This window comes from Lontra canadensis, unplaced genomic scaffold (genome assembly GCF_010015895.1).
Source record: "Lontra canadensis isolate GAN:19392208 unplaced genomic scaffold, GSC_riverotter_1.0 scaffold1, whole genome shotgun sequence".
Classification (NCBI taxonomy): Eukaryota; Metazoa; Chordata; class Mammalia; order Carnivora; family Mustelidae; genus Lontra; species Lontra canadensis.
In genome coordinates, this window is record NW_022630995.1 from 12,769,318 (window position 1) to 12,785,403 (window position 16,086).

Below are 16,086 nucleotides of genomic sequence, written 5' to 3' on the forward strand. Positions count from 1 at the left end.
TATTTATTCTAAAAGCTTTTATTATTGTTATTCGCTTATTCTATTCAACTACTATTTCCAGACTGTGTATGTCATCCCATGCCTCTAACAATCCCATGAGTCTATGAATAATAATGAATAATCTCCCAGAGATTCTTAAAGATGTTTTGATTAAGGTATTTGAAAGGCAGATTTGATCCCTAAAATACCCATAATTACACTAAATGTAAATTATCTAAATACAACTATAAAAGACAGATCTTAACAAAATGGATTTAAAAATAGAACCCAACCATATGTTGTCTACAAGAAACTCACTTCAAAATAACAATATAGGCCATTTATAACTGCACCAAATTTAATAAGATACCTAGGAATAAACTTAACTCAGGAGGTGAAAAACCCACACCCTGAACTATAAAACATTGATTGAAGAAAGTAATCGAAGATGACACAAAGACATGGAATGATACGATGTTCTCGTGATTTTGGAGAATAAGTATTTTTAAAATGTCCATACTACCCAAAGCAATCTAAATATTTAATGTAATCCCTATCAAAACATCAACAGCATTTTTCACAAAACTAGAATAAATAATCTTAAAATTTGTATGGAAACAAAAAGACTCTGACTAGCGAAAGCCATCTTGAGAAAGAAGAACAAAACTGGAGGTATCATAATCCCAGATTTCAAATGTACTACAAAGCAGTAGTAATCAAAATATTATGGTACTGGCACAAAAATAGACATGTAGATCAATATAATAGAATACAGAGCCCAGAAATAAAGCCACAATTATATTATCAATAAAGGAAGCAAGAATATCCAATGGGAAAAATACAGTCTCTTCAACAAATGATGTTGGGAAAACAGGACAGCTACATCCAAGAGAATTAAACTGGACCACTTTTTTTTAACCATACAGAAAATAAACTCAAAGTGGATGAAGGACATTGCAGAAGAGAGCACAAGCAGTAATGTCTCTGATATCAGCCATTGCAACTTTTCTCTAGAGAAGTCCCCTGAGGCAAGGGAAACAAAAGCAAAAATAAACTATTAGGACTACAAAATAAAAAGCTCTGTACAATGAAGGAAACAATTAATAAAACAAAAAGACAGCCTATGGAATAATAGAAAATATTTGCAAATGACATATCTAAGAAAGAGTTATTACATATATCAGCAATTTTGGAAAAAAAAGAAACATTTTAAACATTTAAACGACATTGATAACATTTAAAACAACTATTGATATATACAACAACCTGAATCACCAGAGAATTTTGTTGAGTGAAAAAAAGAAAAATCTAAAAGTTGCATATTGTAGGATCCCAATTATATAACATTCTTGAAATGGCAAAATTATAGAAAAGGAGAAGAGACTAGTGGTTGCCAGGGGGTAAAGGAGGGTAAAGGGGCTGAAGGCAAGTAGATGAGACTATTAAAACACACACACACACACACAAACTGTGAGAGACCCTTGTGATGGACATGCTAGGTCCCTTGGCCATATCACTATAAATATCCTAATTATGATACTGTATTACAGTTTGGCAATTTGTTATTATTAGAAAACTGGGTAAAATATACCACAGTTTCTTCTGTATTATTCTTGCAACACATGAGTCTAATTGCCACAAAAAATATTTAATTAAAAAATTCTTTGATCACCAAGTCAGCATGGTACTGGAACAAAAACAGACACACAGACCAATGGAACAGAGTAGAGAGCTCAGATATGGACCCTCAACACTCTGGTCAAATAATCAACAAGGCAGGGGAAAATATCCAATGGAAAAAAAGACAGTCTCTTCAATAAATGGTGCTGGGAAAAACGGACAGATATATACAGAAGAATGAAACTCTACCATTCTCTTACACCATACACAATGATAAACTCAAAATGGAAGGCCTCAATGTGAGACAGGAATCCATCAAAATCCTAGAGGAGAACATCGGCAATAACCTCTTCAACATTGGCCATGGAAACTTCTTTCAAGACATGTCTCCAAAGGCAAGGGAAACGAAAGCAAAAATGAATTTCGGGGACTTCATCAAAATCAAAAGCACCTATGCAGCAAAGGAAACAGTCAACAAAACAAAGAGGCAATCCATGGAATGGGAGTAGATATTTGCAAATGTCACTATAGACAAAGGGCTGATACCCAAGATCTATAAGGAACTTCTCAAACTCAACTTCCAAGAAACATATAATCAAGTCAAAAAATGGGCAAAAGACATAAACAGACATTTCCCCAATGAACACATACAAATGGCTAACAGACACATGAAAAAATATTCCTCGCCATTAGCCATTAGGGAAATTCAGATCAAAACCACATTGACATACAACCTTACACCAGTTAGAATGGAAAAAATGAACAAGGCAAGAAAAAAACAAATGGAGAGGATGTGGAGAAAGGGGAACCCTCTTACACTGTTGGTGGGAATGCAAGCTGGTGCAGCCACTTTGGAAAACAGTGTGGAGGTTCTTCAAAAAATTAAAAATAGAGCTACCCTATGACCCTACAATTGCACTACAGGGTATTTACCTCAATGATGTAGTGAATAGAAGGGTCATCTGTACCCTGATGTTCATAGCAGCAATGTCCACAATAGCCAAACCATTGAAAGAGCCAAGATGCCCTTCAACGGATGAATGGATAAAGATGTGGTCCATATATACAGTGGAATATTACTCAGCATCAGAAAGGATGACTACCCAACTTTTGTATCAACATAGACAGGACTGGAGGAGATTACGCTGAGTGAAATAAGTCAAGCAGAGAAAGTCAATTATCATATGGTCTCACTTACTTGTGGAACATAAGGAATGGCATGGAAGACATTAGAAGAAGAAGGAAAATGAAGTGGGGGAAATTGGAGGGAGAGATGAACCATGAGAGACTAAGGACTCTGAGAGACAACCTGAGGGTTTTAGAGGGGAGGTGGGTGGGGGGATGGTTTGGCCCCATGATGGGTATTAAGGAGGGCATCTATTGCATGGAGCACTGGATGTTATACATAAACCATGAATCTTGGAACACTACATCAAAAACTAATGATGTACTGTATGGTGACTAACATAATAAAAAATAATAAATAAAGTTTTTTGAAACACAAATACACAAATTTCTTCTCCCCTCTCAGGTAGAGAGTATCCTGTAAGACAACTGACCCAGTGTCTTTAATAAATCAATGTCATGGAAAAATACTAAAGTGAGGGCAGAGTATTGAAGCTGTTCTAGATTTTAAAAGATAAGTATAATAGCCAGATACAAAGTGAAGATCTTGATTTGACTTTTGCTCAACAACAACAACAAAAAATCATAGAAGACAATTAAGGACAACTAGAGATATTTGAATATGAACTTGGTAATAGAGGTTGTTCGGGAATTATTGGTAATTTCATTAGGTATTACAAAACTCATATTTTTTAATGTCCTTGTTTTTAGAGGGAAAATAAAATATTTAGAGGTGAATGTCATGATGCAATTATTTTTCTGCAACTACTTTAAAATTTTTCAGAAAAATAGATAAAATATTATAAGGTGTTCACAGTTCTTAAACCTATGTGATGGATATATGGAGGTTTATTAAACTATTCTGCTAAAAATTTCTCTTGATATATATATATAGTCCCACTTCTTTATTATCTTTTTTCAGCAAAATCTTTGAAAGAATGGCCAGTGGTCACTGTCTCCTGTCCCTCTACTTCAATTCTATTTGAAACCATCTGTAACCATTCTCTTCCCTGCCACTCCTAAAACTTCTTGCATCAAGGTCATCAATTACCTCTATAATGTTAATCCAATGGTCAATTTTCAATGCTCATTTGGTTATCTTGAGCTATCAGCAACATTTGACACAGTTGTTTCCTTTCCTTATTCTTGATAGACTTCTACTGGTTTCCAGGACACCACTTTCTCCTGCTTTCCCTCCTACCTTTGCTAGTAGTATACTTCATTTTATACTTCATTTTATACTTCATTTTATACTCCCTCTCAGTCTCCTTTGCTTAGTCTTCCTCTTCTTCCTAATCTCTTAATATGGGACTGTTCCAGTGACCATATCCTGGTCTTCTCTATCTATACTTACTCCCTTGGTAATCTCTTCTAGTCTCAGATCCGAATCTATATGTTGAAGATTGTCAAATTTATATTACTCTCCTAGACTCTATCTTAACAACTCTATACTTAAAATATATCAAAATTCAAACCCCATTTCCTCCACCTCTACCACTCTGGTCCAAATCAACATCATCTTATACTTGAATTATTATAATCATTTCCTATCTTGTGGTTCTGCTTCCACCCTTGCCCTCTATGATTTACTTTCCACAAAGCAGTTGTGGAAATCCCACTTAGAAATTAGATCAGATCATCATAGTGTTCTACCTAAAGCCCCCTATAACTCACATTTCACTCAGAGAAAAAGCCAAAATTATTACAATGACCCACAGAACCCTGTATGACTGAGGCCTTGGTACCTCTCATAATTTCTCCCTTATTACTGTTCTTCTCATTCAATGTTTCAGTCACGCTGCCCTCCTAGCATGTTTTTCTAGGCATACCTCTCCTTCATGGCTTTTGTGGAATTGTTCCATCTGCCTGGGACACTCCAGATACCTGTATTGCCAACAACATCACTTGTTTCAAGTCTCTCAGATTTTACCTTCACAATAGGCCTAACCTGACCACTCTATTTAATATCATATCCAGCCAGCATCATCTCACACACTCCCACATTTCTGATCTTCACCTAGCTCTACTTTTTCTATAGCACTTAAGATCTTTTTACCAGTTATATATCTTATTATTAATTATACATATAAATATATATTATTATTTAATAATTATACCTTGTTTGCTATCTCCCCTCAGTAAAATGTAATCTCCGTAAGGAAAGAGATCTTTGTTCTTACTATTATGCCTAGTCCATAGTAGAACATCTATAAGTATATGCTAAATGAATGAATTTTGATTTTGGTATTACCATAATTACTCATATGTACTGAAAAATAAGGAGACCAGATATTATATTTACTGGTTCTACATGCTGTTTTCCAAAGGCATCAGTCTATTGAATCCATAATGTAAAATAATCCATTTTATACTTCACATCAGGTCAATATTTCTGAGAGTGTCCTTTATCTTGCTCATATTAACACTTGCTTTCCTGTCCTTTCTGTTCAGAGGGACAGAGTCAAACACAAAAATGAAACTCACAGCTTGTGGAAAGATTACACTGGGCACCTTAATGCTGGTTATTAAGTTATCATTATGCTGGTTATTAAGTTATCATAGCAGTTATCATTGGACTCATTGTTTATTTTGTCACTTATGGTAAGTACTTATTGTGTCTGACTTTCTAATCACACAGAATTATTGATTCTATTATTGAGAAAATTAAGAATTTTAAGCATGGGGGAAGGAGAGAAGTCAGACAAGATTATTTAGCAGGAGAATTTCTTAAGGTTAATAATACTGATTGCAAACTTCTTCAGTAAACTTTGGCTTGGGGTATTCTAAACCCAGGGAATTGGTGTATTCTTTTTTTAATTCCTGCTGAAGATTTGGGTTCTGGGAATATGTTAATGTATAAGCCATAGTTCCTACCTTTGTTGAATTTATAACTTTCTGAAGAGATAATCAATAATTTAACAAACAAATACAAAAGCCCAGAATATGTGATTCTAAGCTAAGATTTTTTTGTTTTAAAGCAGATAATTTTCCCTATGTAATGTTTTCTTTTCATAAAATTCTTTCTAAAAACTAGAATATTCTCTACTATTGAAGGATGTAATCTAAAAGGTCAGTACAAATACAAATTTTGTATATATTTTGCATCAAGTACAAAAAAATTATGGGTTCCTCAAGATCAATCTTTCTTAAAAATAGCACTTTGTGCCAGATTTGCTGTATGCTGTTCTTGTTACTTTTTTTAACCCACTATTTTCTAACCTTTTCAAAAATGAGGGATTTTTTTAATAGGAGAAAAATATTTCTACATTCCCACAAGAGAATAATTTTTTTTTGAATAAGAAAATAAAGACAACTATAAATTTAGTAATTCTTTTTGAATTTACTTGTATTTACTTAACTACATCTACCTATGTTTGAAAATCAGTAGTACATGTATGTACAAGAACCACCACTTTTTAGCACTGGGTGTTATACTTAACTAATCATTGAACACTACATCAAAAACCAATTGTGTACTATGCAGGGGCTAACTGAACATAATAAAAAAGAATCATCACTTTTTCAGTCTAGAACAATGCCTAGTGGATATATAAATATTTCATGACATATAAAAAATTCATGACTCAGAAGTTGGGAACTATTGCTTTAGAACATAGTAGTATTTTCTGAAAAAGTACATTTAGGGAAAAGCTGTCTAGTTAAGTAAGCAACGCTTTGTTTATAAGGGGAAAATAATTTCCATAGAGAGAGACAGCATTTTACACAGTGGAGTAAAGAGGCCATCTCTCCCAGATCCTGTTCGTACTGTTAGGCTTCATCTTCCATGCACAGTCTTCCTAGGGACAGATCAGGTGAACATGATCACTAGGTCGATTGTAATGCCAGCTGCTACTACTACCAAATCAAAAGTCATGGCTTATGCCCATGAATCTTTGAGTAAGAGTTGCTCACTCAAGGTATAGACACAGAACCTGCTGCCTTTCATCAAAAGAGTAAAAGTACCAGACACTGGAGAGGAGAAAAGATATTTTAAAGAGGTTATCTTTGGACATAGGCATACCATAAATTTTTTATACTACTACAACCTCCCCAATATGTGAACAACAGATCTTTTCTCCCCTCATGTCAAGCTGAGATACGGGCTTTGAAAGAGAAACCAATTTCAGGAACGTTCAGGAAAACTTAGAAGGAAATGGATTTTAAATATGTACTAAGGTCCTATGCCACTAAAACTAGATGCCAAATTCCTAGCCATTCAAGTAAGGACCTACAGGAGTCCAAATCCAGTTAATGAAGTGGAAATGGAAAAACAGTAGGAATGGGTGAGTAAAGAGCTTGGGAAAAGGGAGGAAAAAAAAAATCGTACCTTTAAATCTAATTCAAATTTTGATTAAAAAATAGACCTGGGTATTTTAATTTCTGAATTGAGAGCATGTTCTGTGGTTTATAGTGGCAATAATACTATTTGTTACTAAAGAAGTTTAAAACAAAATTGTTTTATAGTTACATACTATAAAATAGACTTGTTTGAAATACCAAACCCCAATACCAAATACCACACACAATTGTGTGTGTGTGTGTGTGTGTGTGTGTGTGTGTAATCACCACTTGAAGCTTATTCTAAAGCAATATTTTATACAGATATGTTTAGTGTGCCTAGAAGAAACTACCTATATGAAAATTAATATGGAGTTCTAATATAGTTAAGAACTCACTCTCTGAATTACTTATAGTAATACCTATTTCCCAGAAATTATAAACTTGAGCAACTTAAAAACTTCTTAAGAAAAAAATCCCAAATTAAATACTTCTGCATCAGAATAAGTAAGTTTTGTTAATAATGTAGTTTTCTCAAGTGACCATAAACCTGTGGGAACAAGACTAGAGCCTCCTGAGACTGTGTAAAATATTTGGTTGGGCTTGTCTTTATAAAAATCATTGGTTTTTCACATTAAGTCTACATACCTGATGTCACAATATCTTGTATGAACTAAAACATTAAATGAATCAGAAAGACTCTTTTCAGAAATCTACATATTTGTCACTAAATAAACCAAATGCCAATCTGCTGACCCAAATATTGTGCTTTTTATCCAGAAAAGGGGTTTCTGAAACTGCGTAGATTCAATTCAACAAGCATTCCCTGGATGATGATTATGTATTTCATGGCAGGTAGCAGGCCAGGTGCCATAATGAAGGAATAGCAGTAATGGAGGAGAGTTTCTAGAGCATCACACTAGTCTTGTGCTGAAAGTGCTCAGCATCTACAGCATGGTCATCACTCTTTTCCTGTAAAGGGCCAAAAAGTAAATATTTTCCTCTTGGTGAACCATTATAATCTCTATTACAACTTCTCGAGTCTATTGTTGTGAAAAACTACCAAAAAAGTACTTGAAACAAATTTTTTAGGTGAGAACACCGGAAGTACAGAAGTAAATGTCTGCTCATTCTAAAACTATGGCTTTGCAGGAAGACACCCCCTGACCCAGGAAACACTTACCTGAGAGCTTTCCATTTCTCCCCTTTCTGTTTCCCTCTCTGGGTTTCTTTCCTAGGTGGGATTATGTAAAGAAATCACATCTGCATCTTGAGAATATTCCTTTAAAGGCTTCAGTGCAGACCCCTAGCCTGCTACCACCACAGCCACAGACAAAGTCCTTGAAATGCTAGAAAGTCCACCCTTCCGGGTCCTTTGTCTCAGGAGAGATTCAGAAACAATAAACTCCTCCGTGGAGGCCAAACCCTGAGTCTCTCCTTCCCTGTCTTCAGGGACCTTCCCTTCCCACAGATGCCCAAAATACTGCTGCAGCATGGATAACATAGGCTGTACTCACCTGATCCCACCAAATCCTTGTTAAACAGACCCTGTTACCTCCCCGTGAACTAAAGGCTGAACTCAGCTCTCAGAAATATACTCCAGGGCCTTCATTCTCAACCCTGGTCTCACTTTAGGATCACCAGGAGTACTTAATTAAAACATTGAGGTTCCCACCCAGAACAGACAGACTCGGTGGGAAAGGGCACACATGATGAGAGGTCTTAAAACTCCACATGTGATCCTAATTGGAAATCCATGCTGAGATCCACTTACTGAAGCCTTGTAATGTACATAAAAATCACTGGATGGATATTAACTAGACAATGTGATGATCATTTCATAACATATACACATATTAAATCATTGTGTTTTATATCTGAAATTAATATAACGTTATATGCCAACTGTATCACAAGTTTTTAAAAATCACCTGAAAGTTTTTTGGTTTTTTTTTTAATTTAATAAAAATACAAAGAGGAGAATCAGTTCGGACATAGTCCTCCTTGGAACTCTTAGTCTTACCTCAGAGTGTGTTCTGGGTTATTTGAAAAGTATGACTCTTCTAAGAAGGAAAAACCAATGAAAATAACACTTAGAAGAAATCTTAGATCATAAATGTCTTTTGTTGCTCAAGGCCTAGGTTACTTTTGAAGGAGAGGAGCTAGTTTTTTATCATTATAGTCCAGGAGTTCCTCTAAATGCCAACAAAACTCAACTTACCACTATAGCTTCTTTTCTTTAAGTTTTTAAACTCCATTTAGTTAACATACAGTGTTGTTAACTTTTGTGCTCATCACAAGTGTATTCCTTAATCCCCATCATCTATTTAACCCATCCCTCCACCAACCTCCCATCTGGTAACCATCAGTTTTCTATAGTTAGAGTCTATTTCTTGGTTTGCCTCTCTCTCTTTTCCTTTGCTCATTTGTTTTCTTTCCTAAATTCCACATATGAGTGAAATCACACAGCAGTTGTTAATCTCTGACTGCCTTTTATCACTCAGTGTAATACTTTCTAGCTCCACCCATATCATTGCAAATGGCAAGATTTCACTCTTTATGGCCGAGTAATATTCCATTGTATGTATATACCACATCTTCTTTATCCATTCATCAGTCAATGCATTACTATACATTCTAATTAAGAGTTTGGTGCTCTTATAGAATAACAGAGTTAGACAATGGCTTTCCTCTTTAGTGTTTGAAATTCATTTAGTATTCCAAGTTAATATAACCTAACACTGTCTCGATGTCCTAGATTCTTAACCCTGAATATTCTAAAAGAAAAATAAGAAGCCATGAAGTATTTATGAATAAAAATATATTTAAATATATTATGTTTCTTTGGAATTTTCTTTTTCCAGCTTTACTGAAATATAACTGACACATAACATTGTATAAGCTGAAGAGGTACAATGAATTGATTTGATACACTCATACTACAAAATTATTACCACCATACACATATATTATTTCACATGTTTCATTGTTAGTGTATAGAACAATACACAACTTTTTTGCGTATTGATTCTGTATCCTCAATTTTTCTTGCAACTTTTCACTGTTAGTATGATGTTAGCTATCATTTGTCATACATGGCTTTTATTATGTTGAGATGTTTCTTCCAGGCCCTCGTGTTGAATGGGGTTTTTTTTATAATTTTTTTAAATTTTTTTATAAACATAGAATTATGTTTATAAAAAAAATCGCCAGGTTTACACACTTCACAGCACTCACCATAACACATACCTTCCCCAATGTCCATAACCCAACCACACTCTCCCTATCCTCCTCCCCCCAGCAACCCTCAGTTTGTTTTGTGAGATTAAGAGTCTCTTATGGTTTGTCACCCTCCTGATCCCATCTTGTTTCATTTATTCTTTTCATACCCCCCAAACTCCCCACATTGCATCTTCACTTCCTCACATCAGGGAGATCATATGACAGTTGTCTTTCTCCGATTGACTTATTTCACTAAGCATAATACCCTCTAGTTCCATCCATGTCATTGCAAATGGCAGGATTTCATTTCTTTTGATGGCTGCATAGTATTCCATTGTATATATATACACACCACATCTTCTTTATCCATTCATCTGTTGATGGACATCTAGGTTCTTTCCATTGTGTTGAATGTTTTTAAGACATAAAAGAATATTGTATTTTGCCAAATGCTTTTTCTGCGTTTATCAGAGTACATGGTTTTTATTTTTTTTTTTCTATTCATGTGGTATATCACATTTATTGATTTGTGTATATGGAACTATCCTAGCATCCCAAGGATAAATCCCACTTGGTCACAGTGCATGATCTTTTCAGTGTGTTGCTAAATTCAGTTTGCTAGTATTTTGCTGTGGATTTTTGCACCTATATTCATCAGGGATATTGGTCTGCAGTCTTCTTTTCATGTAGTGTCCTTACCTGGCTTTGGTATCAGAGTAATGTTGGCTTCACAAAATGAATTTGAAAGTATTCCCTCTTCTTCGATTTTTTGGAAGAGTTTGGGCTCTCAATATCTCCCTCTTTTTCTCTTCCTTCCTCTCTCTCTTTCTTTCTCTCTCTCCCTCCCTTTCTCTCCCCTCACTGTGCCCTCCTAGTCTCTGGAATGGAAAGGTACAACAGGATCTGAGAAAAGTTGCAAGAAAAAATTTAATTTCTACTGTATTTGATGTATTAAAATAGTACAGCCCAGTTTAACACCTAACTTTTTCCTTTGCTTTACTTGCCTACATTTTTAAGTTTCCTTTTTAAATCTGATTTACTTAATTTGCAGTACTGATAAGTCATGATTCATTTTAATTTCTCTTTTATTCATTTTCACTTTCTAGCTGCTTTAAAAATGATAAACCTGGACTCCACTGGTTTTCCTAAATGTAATCTGTGATGATCACAAAAACTAAGATAATTATCTATGCTTTAATAAAATTTATCATAGTAATATATATGTCTTCAGATGACCCAAATTTGAAAGCAGGCACATTAAAATTTTACATTAAAAATTCTGAATACAGAAGATTACTTTGAGGCAATAAAAACATCGTACACAATGAAACCCAGCCAGTCTCTGTGTGGAAAGTACTTTCCTTCCCTCTCTCTCATGAGAATCAATCTTGTATTTCTTAGCATTGGATAAATAGAAGCAGTCACATGTGGCCAATGGTTTTGCTGAAAGAATGTCCACACAATCTTCAAAAGCACCTCCTGGCAAAGCAGCTATTGGTGATCCCCCACCCCCAGTATGTGCTCCGAGGGGAGTTCTGCTCTGCGGTTGAAGATGTTTTATAAAGGCATAACTCGTGTTGCCTGCAACCATGTTTTCTCTGTTATTCCAAGCAATGACACCACTAACAGCAGACGTGTTTCTTGTGTGCAGGCACATGAAGATGCAAATGTCACGGCAGAGGGAGAGTGCCATTTTTGGAGACTTGCCCTCACGTGCATGCAGCTTAATGGTGGCTGAGGCCAGGTTTGAAGTGCCACCTCTGCCTTTATTTGTAAAATGCCCCCATGCCTGTAGTTGTAAAGCCAAAGGAATTGCAGACCCATTCAGCACATCTAAAAAAAAAAAAAATTCTGAATACACTTTTTGGTAGGGGTATAATTTAATAAACATTGTTCTGTAGAAGTTATTTTAACAATCAATGGGAATCAAGACACATGAAGTGTAGGATTTCTATTAGAATTTATATTTCACTGCAATTTTACATTTCACATGATCCTCTTAAGAATGAAATTAATTACAAAATGAAGTGAGAACTATTTTTTTCTTTTCTCGTTCTTCAAGAGAAGACACCTTTCTACCATCACATCAGCCTTAAAGTCAATAACATTGACTATGACAGCAAGTTTGAAAAAATGGATTCACAAGAATATATGGAGTTAAACAAAAAAATAATGTCTTTGTAAACATATATTTATTTTTTCCCCAGGGGTACAGGTCTGTGAATCTCCAGGTTTACACACTTCACAGCACTCACCATAGCACATACCCTCCCCAATGTCCATAACCCCACCCCCCCTCCCAACCCCCCTCCCCCCAGCAACCCTCAGTTTGTTTTGTGAGATTAAGAGTCACTTATGGTTTGTCTCCCTCCCAATCCCAACTTGTTTCATTTACTCTTCTCCTACCCCATTAACCCCCCATGTTGCATCTCCTCTCCCTCATATCAGGGAGATCATATGATAGTTGTCTTTCTCCGATTGACTTATTTCGCTAAGCATGATACCCTCTAGTTCCATCCACGTTGTCGCAAATGGCAAGATTTCATTTCTTTTGATGGCTGCATAGTATTCCATTGTGTATATATACCACATCTTCTCTATCCATTCGTCTGTTGATGGACATCTAGGTTCTTTCCATAGTTTGGCTATTGTAGACATTGCTGCTATAAACATTCGGGTGCACGTGCCCCTTCGGATCACTACGTTTGTATCTTTAGGGTAAATACCCAGCAGTGCAATTGCTGGGTCATAGGGTAGTTCTATTTTCAACATTTTGAGGAACCTCCATGCTGTTTTCCAGAGTGGTTGCACCCGCACAAAAGCAGAAGCGGTGAGACTACTTAAGAAATTGACACATAACTACTAAAAGCTGACTACCGTACAGAGGAAATAAAAAGAATACAAGTATAGTGCTCAAAGGAAGAGCATCTGGTGTACATACAACCTAAAATAAAATAATAAAGGGTGATATGGAACTCAGCTAATCCATTATTTAGAATTATCTGGAAAAACATTATTGAAATTATAAAACTTTACAGTTAGAAAATCTTGGATCTTCGCCATGGTTTCTGTTTTTATTCATGGGTATTATGAAGGATCGCAAGTGGGTGTTTTCAAGATCTCTCTTGAGTCACATAGTCTGAGGTTGTGTGGATTTTCAAATGCATAAAGGCAGAGAAATGCCTGGGAAGAAGGGAGGAGGCACAGAAACCTAATATCAAGCAGAACAGATATACCATCCAGTCAGTAATAGTTACTCCCTTTTAAAATTCTGGTTTATACACTTGCATCTTCAAGTCAGAATTACAAACAAAATAAATCCAGCCTAAGGTGTTTGCTCCATCATGATTTCCAACAGATGAGAGAGAACTGGCCCACTCTTGCAAATGGTGCCCCCACCAAAACAAAAAACCAAAACTAAAACCCAAGATAAACAGTGATTCTCTCATCTCACCTGTTATGTTTCATTTGTTATTTGCTATTGGCCCTACATTCTGAAAGTCCATCATGGATTTATCATACATAGATATATTTATATTAACAAATATATTTTTGCACAGCACTGAGATTTATGAAATACCTCCATATACATTAATTTATATGGTGTGTACAATAACCCAGGAAATAATATTATTCCCATTACAGAGATGGAGAAATGTGCTTAAGTATAGAGAACACCAATGGCTTGCTTTGGTCAAGGTGTTGGCAGACGGTGAATCTAGAACACAAACACAGTTCCCTGAGTCTAAAAAACCCTCTCTTTACTGTTCACCGTGTCCATAAAGTAACATTTCCACTCCCTTAAGAGTGGAATAGCTGCCAGGAGCTCTGCTTAATAAAATGGTAAAATGACTCCACTAAGAATGATCCAGTAAGAAAAGCATGATTTATTTGTCTGTTTCTATTCTGCAGCCAAACCCAAGGGAAAGTGATAATACATGCTGTGCTGAAGTTTAAATCGTGTTTTAAAAATACAGCAGGAAAATTTCAGGATAGGATTGAAACCATTTTATATCAGAAGCTGAAGGGCAAAACTGGGTCTTTAGGTATAGATTCTTCTTTTAAATTTTCAGGTAAGCCTTTTTATGTATGGTATAGAGTGATTTTCATCTTTTAATTTTAATGTGTTTTTTATAAAAATGAAAACACTTTCCTCAAATATAATTTCATATACCATGATTATTGCTTGTAACCACTGTTAAAGTAATCAATGTCCATGTTAATCAATTTCTTGATATAATATCATTCTTGTATTCCTGGAATTAAACCTTACTTGATGATAGAGTTTTAAAAAGAAAAAAAAAGTAGTCAGGGCCCCAAATAACATTTCTTTGCAGAACAAGGAAGTCATAAACTTTTTTTAAAGATTTTATTTATTTATTTGAGATAGAGAATGAGTGAGCGAGCAAGAAAGAGAGCAAGCAGGGGTGGAGGAGGGTTGGAGAGAAAGAGGGAGAAGCAGACCCTCCCCTGAGCAGGGAACCCCCCGCCCCAGGACCCAGGGATCATGACACAAGCCAAAGGCAGACACTTAACTTACTGAGCCACCCAGGCGCCCCATAAGGCAGCCATAAACTCTTAATGACTTATTCTGTGGGTTGTGTTTTCTCCCTTAATTCTTTTGAATATCTCAAGAATCTAGACTCCTGCATTCCGGAAATGAGTCTGAATCTCTTTAGCATCAAGCCAACTTCCTGATAGGCCTTCAATGGGCATTGTTTCTCTTACTCTTACATACAATCCTTTTTTTTTTTTTAATTCCAGTGTAGTTAACATGCAGTGTTATACTACATGCAGTGTTATGTTAATTTCAGGTGTGCAGTTATACGATCTAATTCTTATTCCTGGTCACCAAACAATATCATGAAAGATAGCTTCTAAAAGGTAGGGACAAATGTCCCTTCATTCCCGGGATAATGAATGTCTCTCTGATCTTGATAAAAGTACAGCCAATGCTTGGCACAGCTAAGCTCAGCTATCAGTTCTCTACTACCACAAATCTGACCAAGGGCAGAAAAGTATCCCTGCCCCCTACAGGAAGGACAAAAAGGATGTAATGTGTGAGGGGAAAAATAAATCGAAGCCAAAGTTTCATTTGCATAGCCTATCAAAAGGATCAAAAAGCAAAACCTGAAAACGCTTCTCCTAGATGAGAAACCATCATGTTATTGAAATGTGACTCTCCTCAGCTTATTAGATGCTTTGTCTTAGACCTTCCTTCTCATACAGCTTATCCTATGAGTGGTGACCTTGAAAGAACACAGAGATATAAAGCAGATCTGCAATTTACAGAGAATTTGCCACCAAAGATATATTTTCAAAAATTCATCTGCTGGGCACCTGGGTGGCTCAGTGGGTTAAAGCCTCTGCCTTCGGCTCAGGTCATGGTCCCAGGGTCCTGGGATCAAGCACCCCATCGGGCTCTCTGCTCAGCAGGGAGCCTGCTTCCTCCTCTCTCTGCCTGCCTCTCTGCCTACTTGTAATCTCTGTCTGTGAAATAAATAAATAAATAAAATCTTTTTTAAAAAAAACTGCTTTGTCTTGATACAAAAGTTGGGTATTCATCCTTTCTGATGGAGGCATAATACTCCATAGTGTATATGGACCACATCTTCCTTATCCATTAGTCCATTGAAGGGCATCACAGTTTGGTGACCATGGCCATTGCTGCTATGAACATTGGGGTACAGGTGGCCCTTCTTTTCACTACATCTGTATCTTTGGGGTAAATACCCAGTAGTGCAATTGCAGGGTCATAGGGAAGCTCTATTTTTTATTTCTTAAGGAATCTCCACACTGTTCTCCAAAGTGGCTGCACCAACTTGCATTCCCACCAACAGTGGAAGAGGGCTCCCCTTTTTC